The 14,721-nt window shown below is 41.0% G+C and overlaps 1 protein-coding gene across 1 annotated transcript in view; it reads left to right on the top strand.

Moving 5' to 3' along the window:
- The window catches only part of ANKRD42 (ankyrin repeat domain 42), a 179,320-nt gene extending 165,398 nt beyond the window's left edge, over nucleotides 1–13,922 (top strand). The window contains exon 13 of the mRNA XM_070272148.1: nucleotides 10,667–13,922. The gene's annotated coding sequence lies outside the window, so the exon portion shown is untranslated. The remainder of the gene's footprint in view (nucleotides 1–10,666) is intronic.
- The last annotated feature ends 799 nt before the right edge of the window (nucleotides 13,923–14,721 follow it).

Here is a 14,721-nt window from a genome sequence, read left to right as displayed (position 1 = left end):
GGTGAGGTATGAAGAAGGAATGTGGGAAGCCTAAAAAAAAATCATAATCTCAAAATCAGTTATTAGGATCTGTCCTGAGCCAGAGTTAATTTGTTTCTCCATTCACATCACCAAAATTCATTTAATATGTTGTGTGTATTGGCATTTTGCATATATTGTTTCTGATCCTCAATAACCATCAAGGCAATAACGTTCAAAGTAGATATTATTATTTTCATTTTGCCAATGAAAAAAATCGAGATTCAGAAAGGTGAATTTAGCTCTGACAGGAGAACTAGTTGCCAAGCTAGACTGGACAAGCAGTAAATCTTAGAGCTGGGAGTTCGTGCAGGTGGTCTTTGCTCTTTCCATCATGGTGTGCTGTCTCCTTCAGTGGCGTTACCCCTCCTTTCCTTGGCTCTGACTTGGAAGAGATGGTTTAAACATGGCACGTGCTCCCAAAAGTACTCCCTGGATTGCAGGAAATTTCCACGATCTAAGGCAACTCCAACCCCTTTTCCATACTCATAAAAGCATAAAGCCATGAAGGCAAGCAAGTGAAAGTGACAGTATTTTATAGTTATATCTTAGAATCTGCTCTAATTTATAAGAAGTCAATGTTTCACAAAGTTTGGTACTTTGTCAATTGTAATCACGACACCAAATTACTTCTGATACACCTCATACTTGTGAATTATGTCAATGTACTTGAGAGCTGGTGCCCCAGAGCAATAATTCCCTAAGTATAGTCACAAAAACTCTCCCAAATGGTTCCAAACTGATCAGACATGCCAGTTATTTCTCACTCCTAATAGATGAGTGACACTAAATTCCATAGACTTCCATTTTTATACAAAACATCCAGCACCAAACAAAGTAAGATTCACAATGGCTGGAATCCAATCAAAAGTTGCCAGGCATGCAAAGAAGTAGGAGTAACACCTAAAATGAAGCTAAAAAAATTGATCAATAGAAACAGACCCAGAAATGACATAGATGATATAATTAATAAAAAATAATGTTAAAAAAGTTATTATGTCCAAAATGAAACCTAGGAAGGAAAGAGAATAAAAAACCAAAACAAAACAAAAACCCAAGAGAGCATCATTGAGTTGAGAAACAGTTTCACACAGCCAAATATAAGTGTAATTTGAGTCCCTAAAAGAGGCAGAAAAGATGTTTGAAAAAACATCCAAAAACCTTCTGAATGTGGTGTAAACTATAAACTCCACAGATCCAAGGAGCTCAATGATCCCAATCACAAAAAACATGAGTAAACCACTCCAAGGAGAGTCAGTTTTCATAGGTGATAACATGCGAAGTGTTTCTATGTTTGACTTTTTAACAAAATAGAGAAACCAATCTCGTAGAGGTTTTGACAGGAATAGAAGAGATTTTTAAAGCTATTTTAAAGTTCAGCAAGTTCAGGAAACTCATTTTCAACTTTGATCCAAAATGAACCAAGGGATACTGTATTTAAAAAAGTCCTCTTCAGAGCCAGCCCTGGTGGTCTAGTGGTTAAAGTTTGGCGCACTCTGCTTTGGTAGCTCAGGTTCAGTTCCTGGGCACGGAACCCCACCACTCATTGTGCGTAGCCATGCTGTAGCAGTGGCTCACATAGGAGACCCAGAACTTACAACTATACACAACTATGTGCTGGGGCTTTGCCGGGGGAAAAGGAAGAAAAAAAAAAGGAAGAAGATTGGCAACAGATGTTAGCTTAGGATGAATCTTCCCCTGCAAAACAAAAGTCATCTTCAATTGTCATCAGTAGCCAGTTCTAACAATTTAGCCTATAATGTTATATGTGAAGTTCCTTTTTCCATAAAATGAATGGATTTCAGGTCCATAAATGTCCTATGTGTGAATCTTCTGATGGAAATAAAATACAAAACATTCTTTCCAATTTATAAAGTGTTCAATGATAACTTTTTGCAGACAAACAGTATGGAGATCACCATCTACTTAATTGATAATTATTGTTACATTATAAAACATGCGATGACAATCTGTTATCAACTGTGTTATTCCAAGCTTCTCATGTTTATTTCTGCCCTTCAATCTCACTTACCATGGAAAACCATGTTATATTCCTTTATTTCATGGAGATATTAAGATGACTAAAAATACTAACAGTATAAGGTAAATTAGCAAGTCTGGCTTTCTTATGCACATACTTGAAACTTTGGGGCCAAACTGGTTATTGCATTGTATCGCATCTCATCTTTTCTCATCATCTCACCTTATTTCATCTCATCTCATCTTATTTCATCTCATCTATCATCTTGCTAATTGTTTTGTTCCAAACATCCATGAGAAAAAATATCCCCTTGACAACTCTCTTACCTCTGCATGCATTAATAGTTGTTTATAATCTTCTTCTCCTTCCTGTTCTACTCTTTTGTAGATTTTTCAATGCAAAGAGTGATGGATTAAGAGTCAGAAGACCTAGTTTCTATTTGGCTCCTTTCTGTGTGATCTTAGATTAATATCTCTTTCTGGATCTTGGTGCATAGTGGCTATGGAACTTAGAATCAGATGACCAGGTTTCAAATCTTGGTTCTGCCGCTAGCTGTGTGAACTTGAGAAAACTACTTAACTTCTCTGAATCTCAATTTCCTCATTTGTGTAGTAGAGAACTATTCTATTTCACATGGTGTTTTGAGGATTAAAGAAGATAGCACATGTGAAACACTTAGCACTATGCCAGTATATAATAAACACCAATAAATATTAGCTTTTTATTATTTAAAACAAGAGGATAAGGTTAGATAACCTAAAAAAATTTACTTCCAGCTCTAAAATTCCAGGATTGGGCGACAGAGTAATTAATGTAGAAGTAAGGAGCGATGACTTTAGGGTCAGAATGGTTTTGAATTCTTGTCTTACCACTTACAGATTATCTGATGTTGGGCCCTTTACTTATCTTATTTGAGCTTTTATTTGCTCACCTATAAAGTGGGGATAGTAATATCTCTTAAAATCCTTCAATTGAGCAAATGTGACTATGGCATATAATAAGATGTAGCTTAACTATGTCTTCTGTAGTTGCTTTAAAATTATTCAGTAGATGATATTCTTAGCTGGCCCCTGGATGAAATTTGGGCAATTTTTATAAATTTTATGCTTAGTTTTAAGTAATAGAAAGCCTTAAGGTGACTTTAAGCCAAAGCACACAATCTCTGGTAATTAAAAATATTCAGTCCTAGGTAGTAATCCATCCTATGAACTTAAAGCGACATCTTCTCCTCTACTTGCAACTCAGCCTGGGGTGGAGGTGGCTGCTTGGCCTTCATTCTTTTTCTAGTCACCATTTCTTCTTTTCTCTAGCCTGTTTCCATCCCCTCCTGGGTCAGATGCAGGAGAAGAGGGATAAGGGGAAAAGGGGACGTGGTGAGTGCAGCTGTTATTTGGCGTTTCTGAGTTGTCGGGGCGAAGTTTTGATTCTTTTTCTTGTGGGCCGTTTCTGTGGGTGTCTTTGGAGGTTCTGCTGTGGGACTCTTCCACTCGCAACCCTGTTTGACAGGCTCTGCACCCCCAGTCTCTGGTTTTCCAGAGGTGCACTCTGACAGGCTCGCTGGTGCATCCCTTCAGCCATATCCACCAGGATGTTCTCTTTGATAGGATTCAGAATGCCTCCACAATGGCTGCTTCTTCTGTATGGTTGACATCTGTTACACAGGAAATCCTCATTCAGCAAAAATCTTAGGGAATTCAACCTGATCTCAAAAGCTGCAGCTTTACCAGCTCTCCTACCAAAGGAGTTTCCCAGTCCATTTCTTTCGGCTGATAGATTCCCCAGGTGGGACTCAAACACCGAGTCTCTATGCCCCTAAATTCCAGAGGATGCATCTTAGGATCTGTGAGTAGTCATACCTAAGCAGTCTCGATTAGGCTTGAGTTGAGAAAGCAAGAATTCCCCCTCTGTGCCCCCATGGCAGGGCCTTCCAACACTCCAGTAACTACAAAAATCCTCTTCACAAAATCAATACCATTCAAAATCTTATCTCTTGTTCAACAACCTGGCCCTCGATGTGTGCAAGTTGTCTAACCATTTATTGGCTGCTAATTTTGAAATTGCCTCCTCATGGTGGGTCTAGCACTATTTAATATCTGATATTTACCATCTTAGCTTCTTAGTCAAACATTCAATTTTAACATACTTTTTTATGTTCTTTTATTTGGGTGATGAAATGAGACAGTATATGTAAAGCACCTGGCACTCAGAAATTATTATTTCCCTTCCCACCTCCTCCCTTTTAAAGATTCTATAATAACAGTAAAGGGCAGTGAGAGGAAATAAGACTATACCCATTCAACAGATATTTGTTGATCTTAGTTTCTGCTCTCTGGGGGTCTGCCATTTAGTTGGAGAGACAGACTTCTTCCTTCTTTAATAATAGTACATTGCACATTGATGTGCAATTTATTTCTTTACACGGCTCTCCACTGGACTGTGGACTCCTTGAGGGAGGGGTATTCAGCGTAATATTTAATACATTTCTGTTGAGTTGAGCTAACCATAATAATAATAGAGAATATTAATTGAGCTCCTATTATGTACCAGACACAGCACACCATTTTGCCAGGCTAGATATCCCCCATTTGCCCTTCCGTTTGACCTCCTCTCTCCCCTTCCCCTCCCTACTCTTTGCTCCAGGAGATTGATGTGTAAGGGCTCCTTTGCCATCTGACATCTGGTTGGTTTGTCATTGGAAGGAGGTGGGACAGTGAAGCCCTGGAAGGGGAGAGGAGAGTGAGGTCAGGGATTTATTCCCCTGGCTCTCTTCTTCTAGTGTCACTTCCGGTTGGTGGTGTTCTTTGACCAAAAGGGTCAGAGTACCAGTCAAAGTGGTCCTCTCCTCACAACTTTCTCCTTCCACAATCTGGTAACTGCTCCCTCTCATTGTCTTTTTGGACTCAGAGATGATAATAGCCATGATTCCTGTGGTTTCCCCACACATGCTCCTGTTGGTAAATATGTTAATGACTGAGTCCCTGGAGGTGGGGTTGGGGGGCAGAGGGGAGAAGAGAGCTCTAATTAGTAACATTTGCCAATTTCTGTGGTGTAAATACTCCCACCCTGGCTGATTTCAAAGTACCAATGGGATATCATTCAGCACGAAGTTGGGAAACGATCCACAGTAGCATACCATTATATAACGCTCCTACCACACAGATATAGTCGATGTTAAGTGTCCTCAAGAGCATTTGTGGTAGTGAAATGTAATGAGATAATTAGGAAGTGATGAATTTTAAGTGTTTATTACCTTTGTTTCTAAATATAATTTATTTAACTTTATATACTTTAGTTTTTAATAATGGCTATGTTTGACAACTAGCTTGTAAAAAATTCCTGAAAATTTAATAATCACCCCTTACGAGCTGGCTCCAACTCATCACTCACTGCTCTGCCCTCGTTTCTGTAAAGCCTCCCAGAATTATCTTAATACAAATGTACGATCTAGTTCCTGCTGGGACCCTGGCTAATTCACTTGTGATCATTTTCTTGTTTAATCTACACAGCAATTTTTATGAGTCAGGTGCTATTATTATCTGTATTTGATAAATGAGGAAGCTGAGGTTTAGAGAGATTAAGTAACTTACCGTAGGTGGTACATGTAATAAATGCTGGAATTGAAATATAAACCCAGGGTAATTCCAAAGTTGGTGGTCTTTACCATCATATGACTACAAGGCAGAATGTGTAAAAGTGCTTTAAAATGTTCACAGTCAACTCAGAAGAAGGAAGGATAAGCAGGACTTGTACAAGTGGAGACTGAGGGAGGGTAGAGAGGAAATCAAACGGCAGAGGTGCAGTGTGGGCAAAGCGGGGAGGTGAGAGTTTTCGTAGACATTTTAGGTCAAGTGGGTTGAGGCTTTTTATGGAGTTTAGGGTGATAATAATGAAAGTTAATAACCAGGACTGTGGAGGTTATCGGGTTACTTTTGTTTAACTTGAAATTGCAGAAAAAAGGAGACTTATCAAGCTTAGTCAGAAAAACATCTCTTAAACAGGAAATGCAAAAGACTCTGAAAACAAATACCAAACCACAAATGTCAGAGAGTACTTCACTTTGGCATTTGAGTCTTGCAGGAAGAAAACATGTTATTACTTCTGAAAAAATGAAAGCATTCAGATATTGAGAGGTGAACTTTCATTTAAAAAGGTCATTCTAAAAGGCTGTGGCTGTTAATGGAACTTCTTAACTTGCTTTCTGGACACTTAGCGACCAGGGACTTCCCTCACCCCATACCTGTGCGATACTGTCTCCCAAAACCCCTTTACCTGGATGAGGCTTACCTATGCTTCAAAGATCAACTATGGTAGAAAGAATATTGAGTGGAGCCAAATGACAACTGACCACATGGATTTATACCTGGAAACTGAGCCACACACCTGCCCTTCCACCATCCATGCACACTGGGGCTCATCTCATTGAGGAGAGTTCTACACAGCCCACGGAAGGACAGGGGCCCCATTGGAAGCTGTGGCCCCTTTGGCAGGGGATTTCAGGGGTTAGGAGGATGTCTATAGAATTTCACAACATCAAAGCTGGAATGGGAGGCTGGCCCCATTGCTGAGTGGTTAAGTTTGCTCTCTCCATCTCAGTGGCCCTGGATTTTGCCAGTTTGGATCCCAGGCACGGACACGGCATCACTCATCAGGCCATGCTGAGGTGGCATCCCACTTAGCAGACCCAGAAGGACCTACAACTAGAATATATAACTATGTACCGGGGGGCTTTGGGGAGAAGAAGAAGAAGAAGAAAAGATTGGCAACAGATGTAAGCTCAGGTGCCAATCTTTAAAAAAAAAAAGCTGGAAGGGTTGTGTTCTCTGTTCCAGCGCCTCCTAAGGGGTCACTGTAAATAATGATAGGTGACCTCAAGTCCTTTCTAGTATCCACCAAAACTCAGCAAACACTAACCATTTACCTACAGAAGTCTGCTCAGGTGAACCAAGACATCAATCTTGTCTTTCAGCAAAAATTATTTTAGCTCACAATGGTAACACTGGTTATCTTGTGATGGTCAAAAGTCCTCATTGGTAGTTTGACTCTGGTTAACAAAAAATGGAAAAAACATTAGTGACAAAACAATAGTAATGGAACAAAATTAAAAATCCTAATAATTAAATAATGGGCAGGCATTTTAATATCTTCATTTTATTGATGAGGAAGTTGAGACTCAGAGATGAATGAACTTGTCTATGCCAGTAAGTGGAGTTGGGACTTGAACTCTGAGCATTTGATGCCGGAATGTGAGCTCTTTACTACTACTTAACTGTTATCGTGAGGGGGAGGGGGCTTCTACATATACCACAGGAATAAGGAGAGAGTCTTCAATGGAAAGAGTTAGAAAAGTAAATAAAACTGGAATCATGAGTCTAGATTGAACTATGTAGTTTCAAATTTCTAAGCGTCTCTAATGACTTGAAATCCCAATGTGTTAAATTAATCCATCCATGAGATCAGGGACAATCACTCTGACAGGCAGATCAGTGGTAGCATGTGTTGTAGACGGAGTGCTGGACAGGGAATCAGGAGAGCTGGGTTCTGGCCCAACTAGCTAGATGGTCTTGAGAAAGTCACTTCCTCGACCTCTAGCTGGACCTGTCTCTCCAGGACAGTGGTTGGAATTCTTTCAGGGTAGCCAGTTTCCCAGAAAGCAAAAGAGGAATCTGTCGGGTCTCTTAAAATATAAACCCAGAACTGACACAGCATCACTCTTGCCACATTCTATTCAACAAAGTAAAGCACAAGGCCAGCTTAGATTCGCGAGGAGAGGAGATACACTATCTGTCGATGTGCATACAGGGATGGGAGGAATTGTTGGTGGTCAACTTAACTTTGGAGACTGTCTACTACACATATTATGAGCAAAGAGTTCCATGATCAAATAAGTTTGGGAAGTCTGGTTTAAACACAGTTAAAAAGGTTTCTTAACAGCAAGACTTCTTAGAGTAGTTAAAATGCTAATTGAAGTGCCAAGAATGATATAAATTAGGTAGCAAGAGTAAAGGGAAGTAAGGAGAGGAGTATAATTATTGCTTTCTAGCCTAACTTTGCCCTTCCTGACCTTCTTACACAGATCAATATGAAGGGAGAGGATAAACATCCAGTCTAGCAGGAAATATTTATGGTTATACTGGCTACCACAGGTAGTTGCAATCTTTGAGAGATGTAGAACGTCTCCGGGATTTTATAAAGGACCTGGAGCACTTCAGTGTTTTCTCCTTCCTTCATGGAAACAGCCACTTTTCTTGCTAATTAAAGCCTCTGTCAACATAAATTGAGATTCTGGACTTGTTGCTGCTGAGGAAAAGTCTATCCCATTGCTAATTAAAATGATTTCCTCCTGCCTTCAGAATCAGGTTTTTTAATGAGTTCCAATTAGTTGTGGGAAGATAATGAAAGCTAGGATGACTTTTCAATTCTTTGTCTCATATTAAGCAACTGCCATTGTTTTCTTGACTGTCTGGTCAACTACAAAGCATAAAAATGCCCCACTGGGATGACTGACGCCCTGTAGAAATGGTGTACGCAGAAGCAGCCTGGTGTGGAAGAAGAGAATAGGTTCTGGAATCTGCCTGATCTGGCTTTGAATTCCTGCTTTTCTACTTTTTGGGAATTCTTGGAGGAAGTTATGTAAGTTCTCTGATCCTCAGTTTACTCATCTATAAAAGGGGGATAAAAATACCTAAATTATAAAGTTTTTGGAGAGATTATATGTGATACTGTATGCTTACCTTTCTGTCCCAACCACTCATTCAACAAACATATAGTGATTGAGTCCCTGTCAAGTGGCAGGCAGTGTACTATGTACAGAGCATATGGTCTGGAAGGGAAATAATCTACATACAAGGAAACTAACGAGTAATAGATAGGCAACTAAAGAATTTTGCCAACTATTGCAGACTCAGGTCAATGCCATAATAAAAATGAGCAAGATGCTGTGATGGGCAACAGCAGTGTCTTATCTTAGATAGGGTTACAAAGGAATGTCTCTTTGAGTTGATATTTAGGTTGAAACATGAAGGATGAGAAGCAGCCAGTCATGTGAGGAGCAGAAGGTGGAGCATCCCAGGCAGAAGGCACAGCAAATGCCAAGTTTCTAACATGACAAAGAATTTAATAAGTTTGAATTTAACGTGAACTGACAGAAGACCAATTTGGCTGGAGCGTAAGGTGAGGGGAAGGCTGGAAAGCTGGGAAAAGAAAGGATCATGGAGGATCTAGGTAAGGAGTTTAGATTTTATTCTAATTACAATAGGAAGGCATTGTGGAATTCTGACTACAGAAAACACAATCCAGTTTAAAATACTGAAAGATCACTCCGGGTCCCTCTGTAGATTGGATTGAATTGAGCACAAGTGGAGAAAAGGGAAACAATTAGGAAGACATTGTAGTAGTCCAGGAGACAGACGATGGTGACTGGTGACACTGGCAATAAGGATAAATTGACAAAATATTTGTAATTGAACTGACAGGACATGGTGACGAATGGGATGTGGAAAGTGAGAGACACTAAAGTGTCAGAATAGATTTTTCTGGGTTTTGGTCTGGAAACTGGATGGGCAGAAATTCCATTTATTGAGAAAGGATAAATTGGAGGAGGAACACGTTTGGGGTTGGAGTCAGAGGAACTTAAGACTTCCAGTTTCGGAAAAGTTTATGCTAACTTTTGAGAAAACCATTTTTTTTCATTTATTTTTTTTGAGGAAGATTAGCCTTGAGCTAACATCTGCCACCATTCCTCTTGTTTTTGCTGAGGAAGACTGGCCCTGAGCTAACATCCATGCCCCTCCTCTACTTTAAATGTGGGACGCCTACCACAGCATGGCTAGACAAGTGGTGCCATGTCCGTACCCGGGATCTGAACTGGTGAACCCTGGGCCACTGAAGCAGAACGTGTGAACTTAACCACTGTGCCACTGGGCTGACCCCTATGAGAAAACCATTTTGAGATGTCAGGTAGGCAACTAAATATATGAGACTGGAGATCAGAAATGAGGTTTTGACTGGAGATAAGAATTTAGGAGTCATCAGCATACGGATAGTATTTAAAGCCATGGGACTGAATGAAATCACCTAGGAGGAAATTCTAGAGAGAGAGAAGAGAAGAAAGGCAGGAGGAAGCCTTGAATTGAATTGAATAAGATTGAATAAAGAAGAAGGAGTCAGGGAGACAGTGGCTAGTGGGTAGGAAAACAAACAGAGAAGTATGTCAAAGACATGAGGAGAGAAGGACAGTGTTTCATAGAGAAGTATTTGAATGCCACAGAGAAGTTGGGTATAAGAAAGTGTGGTCTGTCCATTGGAATCAGCAACAGGGTGTGATGTGGGTAGGACTCAGATTTGTGGAAGAAAGAATGGGAAGTAAGGATGTGGAGGTGGTCTATGCAGGTCTCTGTTTTGAGAAATTATAAGAGAAATAGGGTGTACTAGAAGGGGATCAAAGCAAGTACAGCAGATTCCCAGTTGCCTTCCTCATACCCATTCTCTCCTTATCCCTTATTAGCCTTTTCTTGGGGCAGTGAGATATTTAATTAACAAGCTATATTTCCCAGCCTCCCGTGCCATTTGGGGAAGCCAATGAGATAAGTAAAAGCCATTAGGCAGAGCTTCCATAAAAGCTCTTTTGAAGGGACTGACTCAGCTATCTTTTCTCTTTTTTCCGCCTAGGTGGCAGACAATATGGTGGGAACCACAGTGGCTGTATTGCAACCACGAGAAGAACCTGAAGATGGAAGCCCCTGTTAAGGAAGTGGAGCAGAAAGATTGGGCCGCAGTAGACCAGGGCATCAAGAATATTTTTAGAGATGAGAGATACCAGAGTATGTTTGCATATTGGGATGAGCCATTAAGAAGAAGAGATTGACGAGGAAGAGCCAGGGGGATCACGACAGGACTGCAGCCCTGGAGAAGCTAAGTATGGAGAAATCCTGGGTGTCTGTTGACAAACTGGCCTTTGATAGGCTGCTGCAGATGGTTTAGGACACTTGCCAATGCCCTTTTCTGAGGAAAATTCCTCCAACAGCTCTGACATTTCATTGCCCTTTTCATCCCTTTGTCCTTTTCTCCATGGACTGGAGTCTCCTGTCTCTTCCTTCCCAAATTCATTCCCTGCACGGCTGCCAGAGTGAGCATTCCAAAATGCAAATCTGATTTTAAAAGACCGAGTAGCTCCAGTCACCCAAGGGATGAAGCTACACTCAATTGCCTTGCATTCAAGATGTTCTCTTTCTGGCCTCTCTTTCCAGCTTCCTATCTTCAACATTTCATCAAGCATTCTGCACACTCACCATGCCTGGCTATTGGCATTTCCCTAATGGAGCTCTATCTTTCTTACCTCTATGCTTTTCTTCCTGCTTCTCCCTTTTCTGAAATCCTCCTACCTTTCTCTTTCACTAGTAGACTTTCAAGGCACAGCTCAAATGCTATGCTTTCTTGATGCCTCCAGTGAAAATTAATTTTCTTTCCTCTCATTCTTACTACAGCAGCTGTCCCTCCTCCCATAACCTTGCTCTGCTCTTCAGGCAGGTGATTCAGCTTTTCCTGTTGGCTGCTCCCTCTGGATTGTAAACTTGAGGCCGGGGCTGTGACTGATTCAACTTTGTAGTCTTGCTCCTTTTCACTCAGCTCAATAAATATTTGTTGAATGAATGAATGATTGCTTCCTGGACCAGGCTTCCTTGTTTACTAAGAGAAAAGCTATGAACCTCTGCTTTGTTTGCCAGTTCAGCATCCCTTCCCTCTGTTTCTAGTAACAGCCCTCTTTCCTTGAGAGCCTGCCCATCTTCCATTCCCACCCCCACCCCAGGGGGAAATTAGTCAGTCTTGCTGCAGCAACTCCTTCAACTCTGTGGGCTGCCCAGGAGTTTTCCATAACACTCCTTTCTTGACTAAGTTGGTTGGAGTTTATGAGTCAGAAGTGCCTCATGAAATACAATTTTATTTTAGTATCATCTCAAAGAGTTAGTCCCTTGCAATACTTACAAGCAATCTCTTTAAATAAAGTTTAGTTTCCTTAAGTGAAAAATCTGTACTCAGATTTCGGGCCACAATCTCATTCCTCTCCAAGATGGCTCTTAGGTGAATGGGGCATGGTTGTGGCTTACTGTGTCCTCTTGGCAGTGGAAAGGAAAGCGTTCTTTGGGTTCATGTGATACATTTTGACCCCTCTGGTTTCCATGACAGTGTTTCCTGTTTCCATGACAATGTTCCCTGTCCACTGGAGGGATGCCTGCCTGGCTGGCATCTATGGCTGAAGTCAAAGCTGGTGTTACTTGCAATCTGGTCGCTCTAGGCTTGGCAGAGGCTGCAGTACTTCCTGGCTGCCAACCTCACTCATCTCTGATGGCTCTAAAACATCCACTGTGCCTCTGCATGTCCTCTACTGGCTTCTGGTTAGGGTGGTAGGAGGTGTAGGGTAGGGCCCATCCTTCTCTGCTGTGTCATCTCTCACCACAGTAGATTTCATGGTTGGAAAGCTTGCTCTCAGACTCAGCTACCCTACTTCTCCCTTTCAGGGCCCAATGGAAGCTCCTGGGTTCCAACATATCCCATGGAAAGAGAGGGCAATTTGGGAGAGCTGAGCTCTCTCTCTCCCTTTCTGACCATGCTGTACTGTGAAGCTTTACTTTGATGTGGCCAATTCCTAAGTTCTTATGGACATGTTGGGATGCCTGGCTTGCCAGGTAACCTCTTTCCAAGATTCCAAATAGGGAGTGAGGCAGGACCTCTTTGCCCTACTTGTTCTCTTCAACTTGTTAGGGTTTCTGTCCAGGTTGAGGAATGGAACACAGTTTGACTGTCTACCTCTCTGCCTCTGTTTCTTTTCTTCTCTCTGCCTTTAGCCCACCCTCCGCCTTCAATAGTGTTGGATTATAAGGGATGGGCTTCTCTTTTACGTCTTCTGTTTTATATCCTTTCTTTGCTGCCTCTAGTTTTATGGCCTTCTTATTTATACCATGGGAAGAATTCTATATCAAGCTGATATGTAAAATGGAAACAAAAGATATTTAAACTTTCAAACATATTGCCTTGCTTTAAAATTAGTCAGTGGCTGAATATTACCTTTCTTCTTCAATAATCCAATTTTCCTTCTGTCCACCCCATTCCTCACCTGCTGCCAAGAAAGGTGGGTAACTTGGCTGGCTATGGAGAAGACCAGGTATTGTGCATGTAAATCTACATTATTATTTTCCAAATACTTCCTCTTATACCGTGACAAAAGAGCCCTAACTGATGATACGCAACTCACCTTTTGCCCATGGATAACTTAATCTTTCCTTTTTGCTGCGGTCTTTCCAAGAATTATCAAGAAGCAAGTTGATCCAGAGTATAAAGAGAAGCAGATGGGATGGTTGCACTGACAGTGAGTGGGCACTGGAGACTCAGGTCAAGTTTGGCGAGCAGAAGCTAACCCCTCCTCATGGTGCCATGAAGGGATGCAAAGCACCCTGGAGCCCAGGTGCCATCTGCAGAGACTGCGGGAAGCAGAGGCAAGAGATCTGACAATTCTAGACCATTGGATAAATCACTGCATTTGACTGAGTTTACCTAAAACATGATTAGGGTGTGAGGAAAGTTGAGGGCTCAGAGTTAATAAATTAAAAGTGGTAATAGATAAACAAAGAAAGAACAAATTTGAACTCTCAAATTTTTGACTGTGAAAATTCTGTCTCTCATATGAGATTGGATTTGTTCCCCTTTAAATCACTTACTCACTATTTTCCCATGCTTTGGATGTGTGAAATCCTGGAAGAATTATAATGAAGATGTTTATTCAAGTTTGCAAAGAAGTAGCAGGAGCCTGAGACAATCAAAAGACCATTAAAAGCCAAAATGTGGGAGATTTGAAGGTTCTTTAGGGCTTTCACGAGCAGAAAGTCCCATCCTGGATCAGCTAATCAGAATGAAATAAAGAGATGAAAAATGACTGGTGTTAGGTTTCTCACTGTTGGAGTGGGAAGTTACAGACATGAAAAGGGGGAAGGCTAGAATAATCCATGTGGTAATGAATTAGAGTGGAGACATTACTGTGAACTCATGTTTAGCTCAATATAGATACAGATGGTTACATATAGAAATATTTTAGGTGTGTGTATATACACAAGTTTATATATACACATTTATTTCCTTGTTCTGTCAGCCTGAGAAATGACACCCCAGTAGCCATGAGCACACCTGGAGCCCAGATCTCAGTTTCTAATACCATTCATTCTGCAATAAAAGGAACTGGAGTGCCTTGGAAAAATGACAGATTCTAGGATTAAGGCAGCCAAGCTACAAAATGAACCTGAGCCTCTTGTAGAGCCAGAAATAAGGAAGTGCTCAAAAAAAATCTACAATGATGGGGATATGACAAAGGAACATAGGAGCCAAATGAAAAGCTCTCAATGGCCAAAGCTGAAATAACTTGAGTAACAAAATAACCAAAGTAGTATTGGATTATAACCCAAATTATGAAATATCCAAGAGTCTCTGCTGATATAAACAAATTATTGAATAAATAAGTGTGGAAAATAGACAAATCTCCTGTGCTACTTTGCCCTTGGGGACTTGAAGCATAACTCCCTACTAATGAAGGGTGGGCTGCGCACAATGACCTCGTTCCAAAGAGTACAGCACGAAAAGGAGGATGAAAGGCAGTTTACAGTGGAGAAACTTGAAGAAGACTACCTCAGCCAGGTGAACACAGTTAACATCAACAGTGATTAAGTCATGTCCCCTTG

Source organism: Equus caballus, chromosome 7, assembly GCF_041296265.1.
Source record: "Equus caballus isolate H_3958 breed thoroughbred chromosome 7, TB-T2T, whole genome shotgun sequence".
Classification (NCBI taxonomy): Eukaryota; Metazoa; Chordata; class Mammalia; order Perissodactyla; family Equidae; genus Equus; species Equus caballus.
The sequence above is the reverse complement of the archived record's forward strand: the minus strand, read 5'-3'. Positions and strand labels throughout refer to the sequence as shown.